The 10763-nt window shown below is 40.3% G+C and overlaps 1 pseudogene; it reads right to left on the reverse strand.

Annotated features, from left to right (window-relative positions):
• Positions 1–8932: 8932 nt before the first annotated feature.
• Positions 8933–9826, reverse strand: LOC101398701 (putative monooxygenase p33MONOX pseudogene; annotated as a pseudogene).
• Between the last annotated feature and the right edge of the window lie 937 nt (positions 9827–10763).

The following is a 10763-nucleotide window of genomic DNA, read 5'->3' on the forward strand; positions in this document are numbered from 1 at the left end:
TATATGTGTATATATACATATATATACACACTCTTTTTTTCTTTTTGGCTGGCCTAAGACACAGAATGGTATTATTTCCAGCATTTCACTGTTTTGTCAGTATCTCAAGAAAGATACTGTTCCCTTTCACTTAAAAATTTTTTTTAGTCATTTAGCCTTTTTAATTCATTGATATTTGAAAGCTACTACAACTTACCCCTTCATTCATTCATCAAAAATATGTTGAAGTTATGCTTGATGTAAGACACTGAGCTAGAAATTGGGAATATAAAAAGGATTTAAAAAAAATCCCTGCTCTCATGGAGCTTAATTCTAACACCACATTTTCCTACTAATTCAAGCATTAGACGATTTAAAGGAAGGGTGAAGAAATTGAGAAGGGATGAATTTGAGCTATCAGAGCAGGTACAACTTAGAAATGATGCTTACTACATATCTGAAAGAACGTTTAGTTTGTAATATGATCCTCTTCTCATTAACAGGAATGTATTTCAAGATACAAAAGCAATTTTCCGCCAGTCTTAAGCCTTTGCAACATCCCATATAGGACAGTGCCTTTCTGAAGTGTCGATGTCCCTTTGTTTCTATCAGACCATGAGGCATAAAATGTTCATTCCAGTGTGATGCACATGTAGGTGACAAGAGGCTGGAGGTGAGCTGGAAGCTAGAAGCCTTATTTCATTTATATTTGTCCTCATTAATCTGCTCATAGGTGTGTGTGTGTATGTGTGTGTGTGACCCATTTTATATATATATATTTGATAGTCACCAGGGAAAAAAAGACCATTTCGAGTTGCTGGACGTAAAGAGTCATTTAGTCAGATTTCCATTTGGAGAAAACGGTTGTCCACTTTCTGTTTGATAGCATAGCCCCTCAGTAATCTCTCCATGGATAAACTGGTCTTTCTTCACAAGTGTCTTTTTGTGCATACAGAGTGGTCCTGTTTAATGAAATCATACACATCGAATTGAGCTGCTTTTCTTTGAGTTAAAGAATCAGGACACCAAAGCAGAAGACTAGCATGTTCAACACGGCATTGAGTTGTCACAGAGAAGCATAAAAGACATTAAATTGCAGACTTGGCTATGACAATTTTATTTGCAATTTCTCGGAATTGCAATTCTTCTCAGGGACAAGGTGCCTTTGCTTTATAAGAAAATGCTAACAGGACCGGGCTCTTCTAGTACAAAAGGAAGTGGAGGGATACGGGATGGGCGTGGGGGGAGAGAGAGAGAACGTGAGACAGAAAGCATGGCAAGTCTGTGGATGTGGAGATGGACCCGCTTCATGTCAGAACAATTACTCAGTCCCTGCAGCTGTTTACCAGACTAAAGTCCTGGAGCATTTTATATCTGTGTTTCCTTTTTTCTTTTCCATGTTCATTGCTTTACACAGCTGAAACTAGAAGTGAAAAGGAACAATTTTCACCTTGTTCTAGAGGGTGGACCACAGCAATCACCTTTGTTTGTGGAATGCTTAGTAAAAGCCAGTCACTAACTGAACACCTCACACAGAGCATCACATGGAATCCCCACAATGCACCTTTGAGTTAGGTGTTATCATCACCCGTAGTTTGGAGATGAAGAAATGGAGGCTCAAAGAGGTTAAGATGGAAGCTCAAAGATCTCACAGTACAAGATAGAGACAATATTTCTCCAAAGCCCGCACCCTGAGTTTCCCATACTCAACTAACTGCTGATAATTGAAATGGAGCTTTCTTCCCATTACTGTATGAACAGACTGGTTTTGTCTGTTTGTCCCTTCGGGACTTGGGCACTAAGGAAAGTCCATCTTTTCCAAAGGAGACTGCCGCGTTCTCAGCCATTCCACACCAGCTATAGCTTTGGAAGTAGCTAGGCATTTTAGGGATTGTGCATGGTCTGGGAACACCAACCCCCACACCTCGCCTCCCCTGCCCACCCCGGGCCGCACCCAAATAGAGTGGACTTCACTCTGAGGTCTCAATCAGTTGCAAAAGTAAAACTGCAGGGACTTTGGATTTTCAAGTTTATTGTGGTCAGTGGCGAAAATGGGCTGAAATGGTCTGCTTGCTACCTGCTGCCTCCTCTTAACCCTTATTTAGTGGTTCATAATTGGCCAGGAACAAAGGAGGCCATCCCCATCACCAAGTCTCTCTTGCCCCCCCCGATTTGAGTACTGCTCGTAAGCAAAGCTACTCAATAGTTTAAGTGGAGTCCTAATGAATGAGTCTGATTCCTGCCTGACACGGGCTCATTTTTAACCTGGTAAACTCATTAAACCTCTGCTCTTCATTTAGCCACGGGTGACCAGAGTATCATAATTTCAACTAAGTGCGCTCAGTGATTTAATGGGCCTTGAGTTTCCCGCATTCCCATAGTGTCCCATCCGAGGAGCTCAATCAGTATCGTTAGAAGTTTATTTAGTGCAATGAGAGATCTCTCTGATCTATCTTGAATTCAACCGAAGTCTTTAAAGATGAATGAAAGCAAACCGCTGGCTCCACAGTTTCAAACAACCCGTTTTGCTTTAACCGTAAATCAGCCAAGGGGTCTGAAATGCAGACAGTCTCCAGACAGACCAGGTCATCTCCTGAGTTAATGAGACAACTCATTCTAAGGAACAGTCCCCTCCTCTACCAGCAGATGCCAGCACGTCCTCTTCTTGGATAAGAAAGGGCCCAGGGGTTTGTTCTCCACTCCACACATTCTGAGATTTTTAAAATAAAGGCAGATTAAAAGCAATAAAAACAACACACACACACACACACACACACACACACATACACAAAACCAAAGATTGTTCTCTGTTTTCATTCCCAGTTTCTGCCCAGTTAATCACATCAAAAGGAATTCTCAGAAAGAGCTATCTGTTTTGTCATTGTTGTTACTGTTATGTTTGTGTGACTGTGTAGATATCTAATAGACTGCTTCCTTCTCCTCATATAAAAGCATTTTCAAAGCTCAAACAGGCCAGGGTGAGTTGGTTTCTAATTTTAATGGGTTCTCCTAAAGCCCCTGTCAATAGCAAGTACCCAGTGTTTTATAATAGTGACAGCTTTGCAAATACTGTAACATATGTAACTTGGACTGGGTCAATACACGGCGGGGAAATCAGATTGGGAGATGGTCGAGCTCTTCATTTTGGTTGTCTTTACAATCAATCAGTCAGACCAAGTAAGCTTACAGTGATACTCCCTGATTATTGAGAAAGCTAAAACAAATGGATGGGCCATGCTGTCCGCTCAGGCCCCTTCACTAGCTCCAAACTCTGTCAGTATACACACAGGTGCCATTTTTTGAAAACTAGTTGTTAGAAATAACTCCCAGGTCCATCTGGAAGTGAGGCTACATTTTAGCTGCCCTCTCCTCTCACCAAAAATGGATTAGTTCAATTGATTTTAATATATTTTGTTCAGTAGATTTTGCAGACTGACCTATTTCAGAAACCCAAAGGTTATAAATTTTGGTGCCAGGCTGCAACAATAATGATTTCTGCGTCACTGCAACCTAATTCTCTTTTTTCTTCTTTGGATATCTTTCGCTTTTGTGCTTAATTCAAAGGCTCGTAAACAGCAATCATCTCAAATATATTTCCCAATTGTGAAGATAAAATTCTTTAAAAAAGATCCAGTTTCCAGAGTGATATGCTGGACTCCTAAACCCTTTCTTATAACCTGTAGAAGTCACTGGATGTATCAAGCTACTACAGTTCCTTGGTGCGTCTTTACTGCCAGCCAACTCATCCGTGACTGCTGGCAGGATAAGTGCATTGTGTGAATTGCTTAATCCAAATGTCTCTGAGTTGCTAGGTTTAGGCTAAGATGTTCCAATAAAAATGAAGGCAGCCTCCCAGTCTTTGCCTAAACTTGATTCAAATCACATCTACTTAGAATGAATTACCTTCGCAATATTTTCTTCAGGGACTTCCTCAGTTGTAATAGAGATAAGAAACCAAGAAGCTGCTTATCGACATTTCCAGTTAGAGAAAAGGAGGAAAAAATTAATCAAAATAAATTGATTCAAGGACAGTATTTTCAACTTCATTGAGTTTCCTTAAGGATCAGGTAGAGATTGAGAGTAAATGGGCCACCAAAGAAATATGGCTAAAGAAAGAAGGGGGAACTCAGATGTTTAAAATGTTTATTATTTATTCATCCTAAGCTACCAACTATCTTTATCGTATGTAAGAATGGACTTTTCCTTGCCATTTAATCAGAGCTTTGGAGGAATCAAATTAAGGGAGATGACTTAGTGGTAAAATGGGTTTTTCTAGACACAAAGGAATTTGTGTGCACATCAACCGATGATGGAGGGAAATGGAAGATAATGTATTGGATCACCCTAAGAAGAAAGAGATAAGATGTGGTGAAACAATCAAAGCTTTTAAATTTGCAGTGGCAGAGACTGTTAGTTGTCTCACCAATCTGCATTCATCCTTTTAAAAAAGTTTATTTTAGTAATAGAACCTCCTGAGTTTCAGCTGAGTGGCTGTCCAGTTAGAGAATACATTTCCCAGCCTTCCTTGCAGCTTAAGTGTGACCATATGACTAAGTTTGGCTAATGAGCAGTGTGCAGAAGTAATGTGTAACTTCTGGTCATGGAACCACTGCACACCCGTAGACCACCTACTAGCTTGGATGTTTCTGATAGAAGTGGTTTAGTATTAGTGCTTTGCTAACCCAAGTGTGGTCCTCAGATCATCCGCAGCAGTACCTGGGAGCTTGTTAGAAATGCACACTCTCAGGGTCCACCTCAGGCCTGCTGAATTATAATCACATTTAAAAAAACATCCCCTGAAAATTCGTATACACATTAAAAGTTGAGAAGCATGGGTGTAGTGGTTAAAAGCATAGATTCTGGAGCCACATCCTGAGTTCAAATCCAAATCTGTGACTTAATCAGCTGTATCACTTTGGGCAAATTATTAAAACTCTCTGTGGCTCAGTTTTCTCATCTGTAAGTTGGGGATATTAATAATACTTCCTTCACAGGGTTATTTTAAGGATTATATCAGTTAATATATGTAGACAAGCTGATGTAGAGCTATTTAAGACTTGGCTACTATTATTATTATTATAAAAAGTTAATTTCTATCTTGTTTAAGCCATTTGGTCCCTGATAAAGCTGTCACATCAACATCTTAATAAATTCATCACTATTAAAATAATAGATCTGTGTGAAGTTTTGAAGAAGGGTAGAACTTCTTATAATTAGAACAACCATATATCTTGGCTCTTTCAGGATGATCTTACAGTAAAATTCATTTACATTCAACAAATATTTCTTAAAAACCTACTATGTGTCGGGCATTTTCTAGGTATTGGGGATGCATCAGTGAAGAAACCTGACCAAAATCGACCCTCATAAAGCTTATGTTCTTGTGGAAGAGAGGGGAGTGGCATGGAGTTGGGGATTATCTGTCAAGTTGGCATCTCATTATCACATTGTGGTTCAGAATATGTTTCCTGTTTACTAGTTTGGAAAATTTAAACCCCATAAAAAGAGGAAGTGAAAAGTAGATTGAAACCTCCTGGGGCCCTCTGAGGTTATGGTTATTACAAAATCTGTCCAGGGCTAGCAAGATTTTTGCATAATGGTGAGACTTTGTGATCACAGGACATCTGTATTCCAAAGCAAAGTCAAAAGACTTCACTGAGTGTGGAGCTGGGGTGGTGAGTCTCCAGTGAAGTTCCCTTATCAGGCTCACCCATTGCTGAAGAGCAGGCAAAGGGCTCCTCCCCCATGAGGCCCGTGATGCGCGTCACCAGGAAGTATCACTTCCTCATGGAGAAGCTTGACCATAAATGGGAAATCATTCATGTAACGTTTGGGGAAGTGTCCAAATCTTCCACTCATTTCTTTAAAATTGTGTTGTTTTTCTTCTTAAATTGTCAGTGTTCTTTATATATTCTGGATTTTTTCCCCAAATCTATGACTTATCTTTTCATTTTCTTAATAGTGTCTTTTGATGGGGGAAGTGTTTTTGATTTTTATTAAGTTCAACTGACCAATTTTTTCTCTTATGGCTTGGGCTTTTTTGTGTCCAACTAAGAAATCTTTGCTTACCCCAGGGACGTAAAGATTTTTTTCCTAACTTTTCCTCTAGAATTTTTATAGTTTTAGTTCTTATATTTAGGTCTGTGACAAGTTTGAGTTAATTTTTGTGTAATGTGTGAGGTAAGTGCCAAGGTTCATTTTTTTTTTCCCATACAGATATCCAGTGTCTAGCACAGTTTGTAAAAAAGACTATCCTTTCCATTGAATTGCCTTGACTTCTTTGTCAACAATCAGTTGACCATAAATGGAAGATTTAATTCTGGAATATTGGTTTATTTATTTATCCTTAAACCAATATCACAGTATCTTGATTATTGTAGCTTTATGACAAATTTGGAAATTAGGTAGTGTAAATCCACCAACCTTGTTCTTTTATAAAATTGTCTTGGCTATTCTCTGTCGTTTTCCATTTGATATAAATTTTAGTAATGTTGGGAAAACAGGCATAAACATGGGCAGTTCCAGGCAAACAGGCATGTTTGTTCCCCCAAGAAGGACTAGAAATCATTGATGTTGCAGCTTCAGGAGCACTGTGCACGTATTAGCCAATAAAACAGCATTTTCTACCAAATTACCTCACTCTCTCTTATTTTGGGATTCTAGAAAGTCCATATTATGTCTACCTCTGGTTCTAAGAATATTGAAATGTTTTCCTGGACTTTCCAACCCCTTCTCTGGAGGAAGCAATGCAACTGGCTCTTATTTTGTACAGAATGTCCATCTCCGGGAAGCTTCATTCAGTGAGGAAACCTCTCCTACCTCCTTCTTCGAGACACTGAGTTGTTGCCTCTTTGCTGGGGAAGTTCCCTTCTTTACCCACATCTATGAGAAGCAAAATCTGGAACTAATAACACACAACAATCCCATAAATTAACTATTACATTTTGTAAGTTAGCAAACTGAAGTGTAAGTAACTTAAACAAATTATGCACCTGGATGGTAATTCCAGCATTGGTCCTCTCAGACTGTAGACTCCAGAAGCACAGGGACTGTACCTGTTAACTCAGTGCACTACCCCCCGATGCCCAGAATAATGCCCAGAATTATAATGGGCACTCGGCACATCTTTGTTGAATGAATAAATGAATGGTCCTAGTTGAGCCCATGAAATAAAGAAAACAAGGCTGTTTTACATGGGCTGTTACTCCAGATGTTAAAAGAGAAGTCTCCCATCCCCCCTCATCACCTTGCAGCTGCACCTTCTGAGACCTGACAATCTTTACCTTTCCAGGAAAAAAAGAGGATGCTGCCCTCTCTCTTTGTGGTTCAGTTACCAATCCTAAACATATATACATTTCCAATTCTGAGAAAATTATTTCATTTCTCTGCATTTTCAGTTACCCCATTTCATCAATTCTAAGATTCATTTATCTTCACATTTTGCTATCTCGAGAATCAGGATGTGTCCTATAATTAATGATATATCATAGTTTAATTGGCTGCATTGTTTTCTGTGTTGTGGTACATAAAATAATGGTGTCTTTATAGTTAATGGTGTTTTAGATTTAAAGAGATAAAGTTATTCGTCTGTAATATGAAGATGATAACATTCATGTTGGAGTGAGGTGAAGTTTCAACAATGAATTTTTTTTGCTTGTAGGAAATGTGGTAGAGGGAATAAAAAGCTGGGGTAGCAGTAGAAAGTCTTGGGGTTTTGTTTTTTTTTTTTTAGAGACTAGTAAGGATTTTACTATTAGAACAAGGAAGAGATACAAGCATAACAGAAGACACAAATACTGTTCTGAAATTTTAGACTCCAGGGTCTCTCTATGGAAAAGTCAGTTACTTATATAGACAAGATACTACCTAAAAAATTGCAGGCATTTGAGACAATGTTTAAGACAATGACTGAACATGTACAGAGTGAGGAGAAATCAAAAGGCAGTTTTCCTATTTCTTTTCCTCAGTAAGGTATGTATGTATATAAGGGTATGAGGCTGATTTTGGGGAAAAATGACTTCATATAGAAAAATCTTTTTTTCCTCTATCCTCCAGAAAAACATGTTTTATCTCCTGGGCTGAACAAGGAAACCAAAATTGGGTGACACTAGCTTCACATGAACCTCAAGACTATAATCTAATTGTAGTTACCATCTTCTTTACTTTGAAAAAGTTTAGCATCTTTTTGTTAATACCAAACCAGTACACTGAATTTTCTCCCTTACAAAGTTTTCAACCAAATCAGAATTAAATTAATCTCACATTAAAGTGCAAGAAAAGAGATATAAGACTAGTGTTTGCTCTGTATGACATAAAAGAGAAGCATCCCTCTAACAGCACTGGCCCAAGAGGTGCTACAGTCAGAACTGGCTGCAGGAAGATGATCCATCAGGTCTATTAAGATGGCAGGGAGAGTCCTGTTTCAGCAAAGAAATCCAGGCCAAGTCTGATTTTTAATTATAACCAGATGTCAAACAGATCTCAGGTGCCCCTAAGATGACAAGGCCAGAGCACACAGTACAGCCCAGGGTTCAGAGGGCCAAAGTTGTCTAACTAGTCAGTGAACATCTCTACTCCATGGTGTGCCAATGCATTTTAGGGGCACTGACTGTGGTAAAGGATTGAAGAAGCCTGGGTTTTGGAAAAACATAAACATTATTTATGCAGTAAGCAATGATTAAAGTTCCTGTTTAGGGTGAATGATATAAAAATAAGTAATGAGGACCTGCCTATCACTGCTGAGATTATTTAGTCTGACTTTAAAGCTGCACAAAATGGCTGCTTCCACACAGTAAGGACAAACTTTGCACCAATGTTTCTCAAAAGCCAATTATGTCTCCCAGCTCTAACTTAAGTTTAGCAAGTTTTCAAAAAATATACCTTTCCTATGTCAGAGCCAAGGTAAACGGGAACAAGACACCCTCTATCCAGAGTCCTTGGAATAGACAGAGCTCTAGAACCCAGTAGGCATGAGCACTCGTGTTTGAGATTATGGGTCTCTGGCAGTTGTTTCTTCCCTTCTATCACTAGGATGTCCACCTCGGGTGGCCTGAAGGCTGCTGGATCCTCAGCCATTCAGGCGGCCTGGATCTGGATCATTCCCATTGGAGAGGGCTTCTGGGCCCCTTTGTAGCCTGGGTGGAAAAACTCAATCAGACTTCTGGAAGGGTCTTGGTTCGAAGAGGCTCCATTTATCTGATGAGTTTCTGTCCTTATCTCCACTTCCAGAATCCATGGTGCTGGGATTGGGCCAGGTAAGTCTGTGGAAGAACCACAAGGGTACCAGCCTCAGAGTTTCTGCTTAGGGGAAGAGTGGGAGCTGCTGCTTGGAGTGGACTGGGCTGATGCAGGCTGCCTCTCTTCTTTTGTTATCTCTCCTCTGTGTATCTTTAGTGTGTGGTGTGCTTCTGCCACTCAGAGGTACTTGATCTCCTTGGTGGGAAGGTCTGTGGAGGTGTGCAGCTGGCATTTCTCAGCCCTGCTTTTTGCTCAAAACACTGAATGCTCTTGTGAGTCTGCTTTGTGATCAGAGAATTCATGATGACATGGGTAGCTCTAGCCCTCACCACTGGGACCTTGTCCACACTATCAGTGCCAGAGGGTCATGGCAGGGGAGGGCATACTGGCCTCTCCTTAGTCCACTTTGGCAAAGTCCTGATACGTGTGCTCTGGAATTACTGGCTTCCAGGGCATGCTGCCATGACTGATGGAAGAGGAGTCACAGCGTGGGGTCCTTGAGGGCATCGTCATGGCTGAATGCCTGGTGATATATCCTGCGGGGGAGGGACATCTTGCCTAGAGGTCCACTAGACTCAAGAGCAGGCCCTTTGGGTTCTCTCAAAGCCATTGAAAGACAGAGATCCAGGTGGTTTAACTATATAGAGTTCCAGATCTGAGTCCCGGCCACCACAGTGAAATGATGCGACAATCGTACTGACAAATATTAATGAGGAACATTGTCCAGCTGCTGCAAATCAGCAAAGTTTCCCTGAAAGAGTCGACCCAGAGGTTCTGTTTCTCTGCCATTATGGGGCTGCCTGCGGCCCGAGCTCCAGTACTAAAGGCTCTGAAGACCTTTAGTGCAGTTGGACCTAAGCCAGGTGTGCTGGACACTGACTGTGTCCGGGCCTCAGGGGCTCATCTACAGGAGCTGGCTGCTGCAAGCCTCAGACTCCAGGCAGGCTTAACTTTGCTCTTTAAGAGCCAAGTTGACTTTGGGTAAGACACAATCTCTCTGACCCTCAGTTTCCTGGTCAGGAAAATGAGGATAAATTACTTGTCTTGTCTACTTCACAGGATTCTTGTAACTTCAAACAGTCTTTGTTCTCATTGGTTTTATGAGGCAGTGGAGGCATAAGATAAGTGTGTGAAATAAAAGAAAATAAGTGTAAAAATATTCGGTAAAGTTTAAAGGAGCAGACAAACGTAAAAATTACTGCTTGTAACTTTTTAATAGTAAATGCAGGCTAAAATATCATTATTTTTATGTTCAATTAAAGTCAACCAACATTTTTGAGGCCCTGTTTTTTGTACATGATCCTTTGGGTGGTAGTGTTAAATTATATGCATGCACCTTAAGTTTGGAAGGGCAATTTTTGTGTGGTAATCTGCCTGCCCCTAAAAGCCAAGATGTGCGGAAAAGAATTAGAAACCAGTGTCCTGAGGTCCTGTGGCTTTTTTCCCTAAGACCCACACTTTGATTCTTGCTAATCCATCTCTTATTGGAAATGTGTGTAGGAAAAAAAAATGTAGGTTCCCATAGCTCAGGGCTAGAGATAATTAGC

Source organism: Ceratotherium simum, chromosome 20 (assembly GCF_057802395.1).
Source record: "Ceratotherium simum simum isolate JZ-2026a chromosome 20, ASM5780239v1, whole genome shotgun sequence".
Classification (NCBI taxonomy): Eukaryota; Metazoa; Chordata; class Mammalia; order Perissodactyla; family Rhinocerotidae; genus Ceratotherium; species Ceratotherium simum.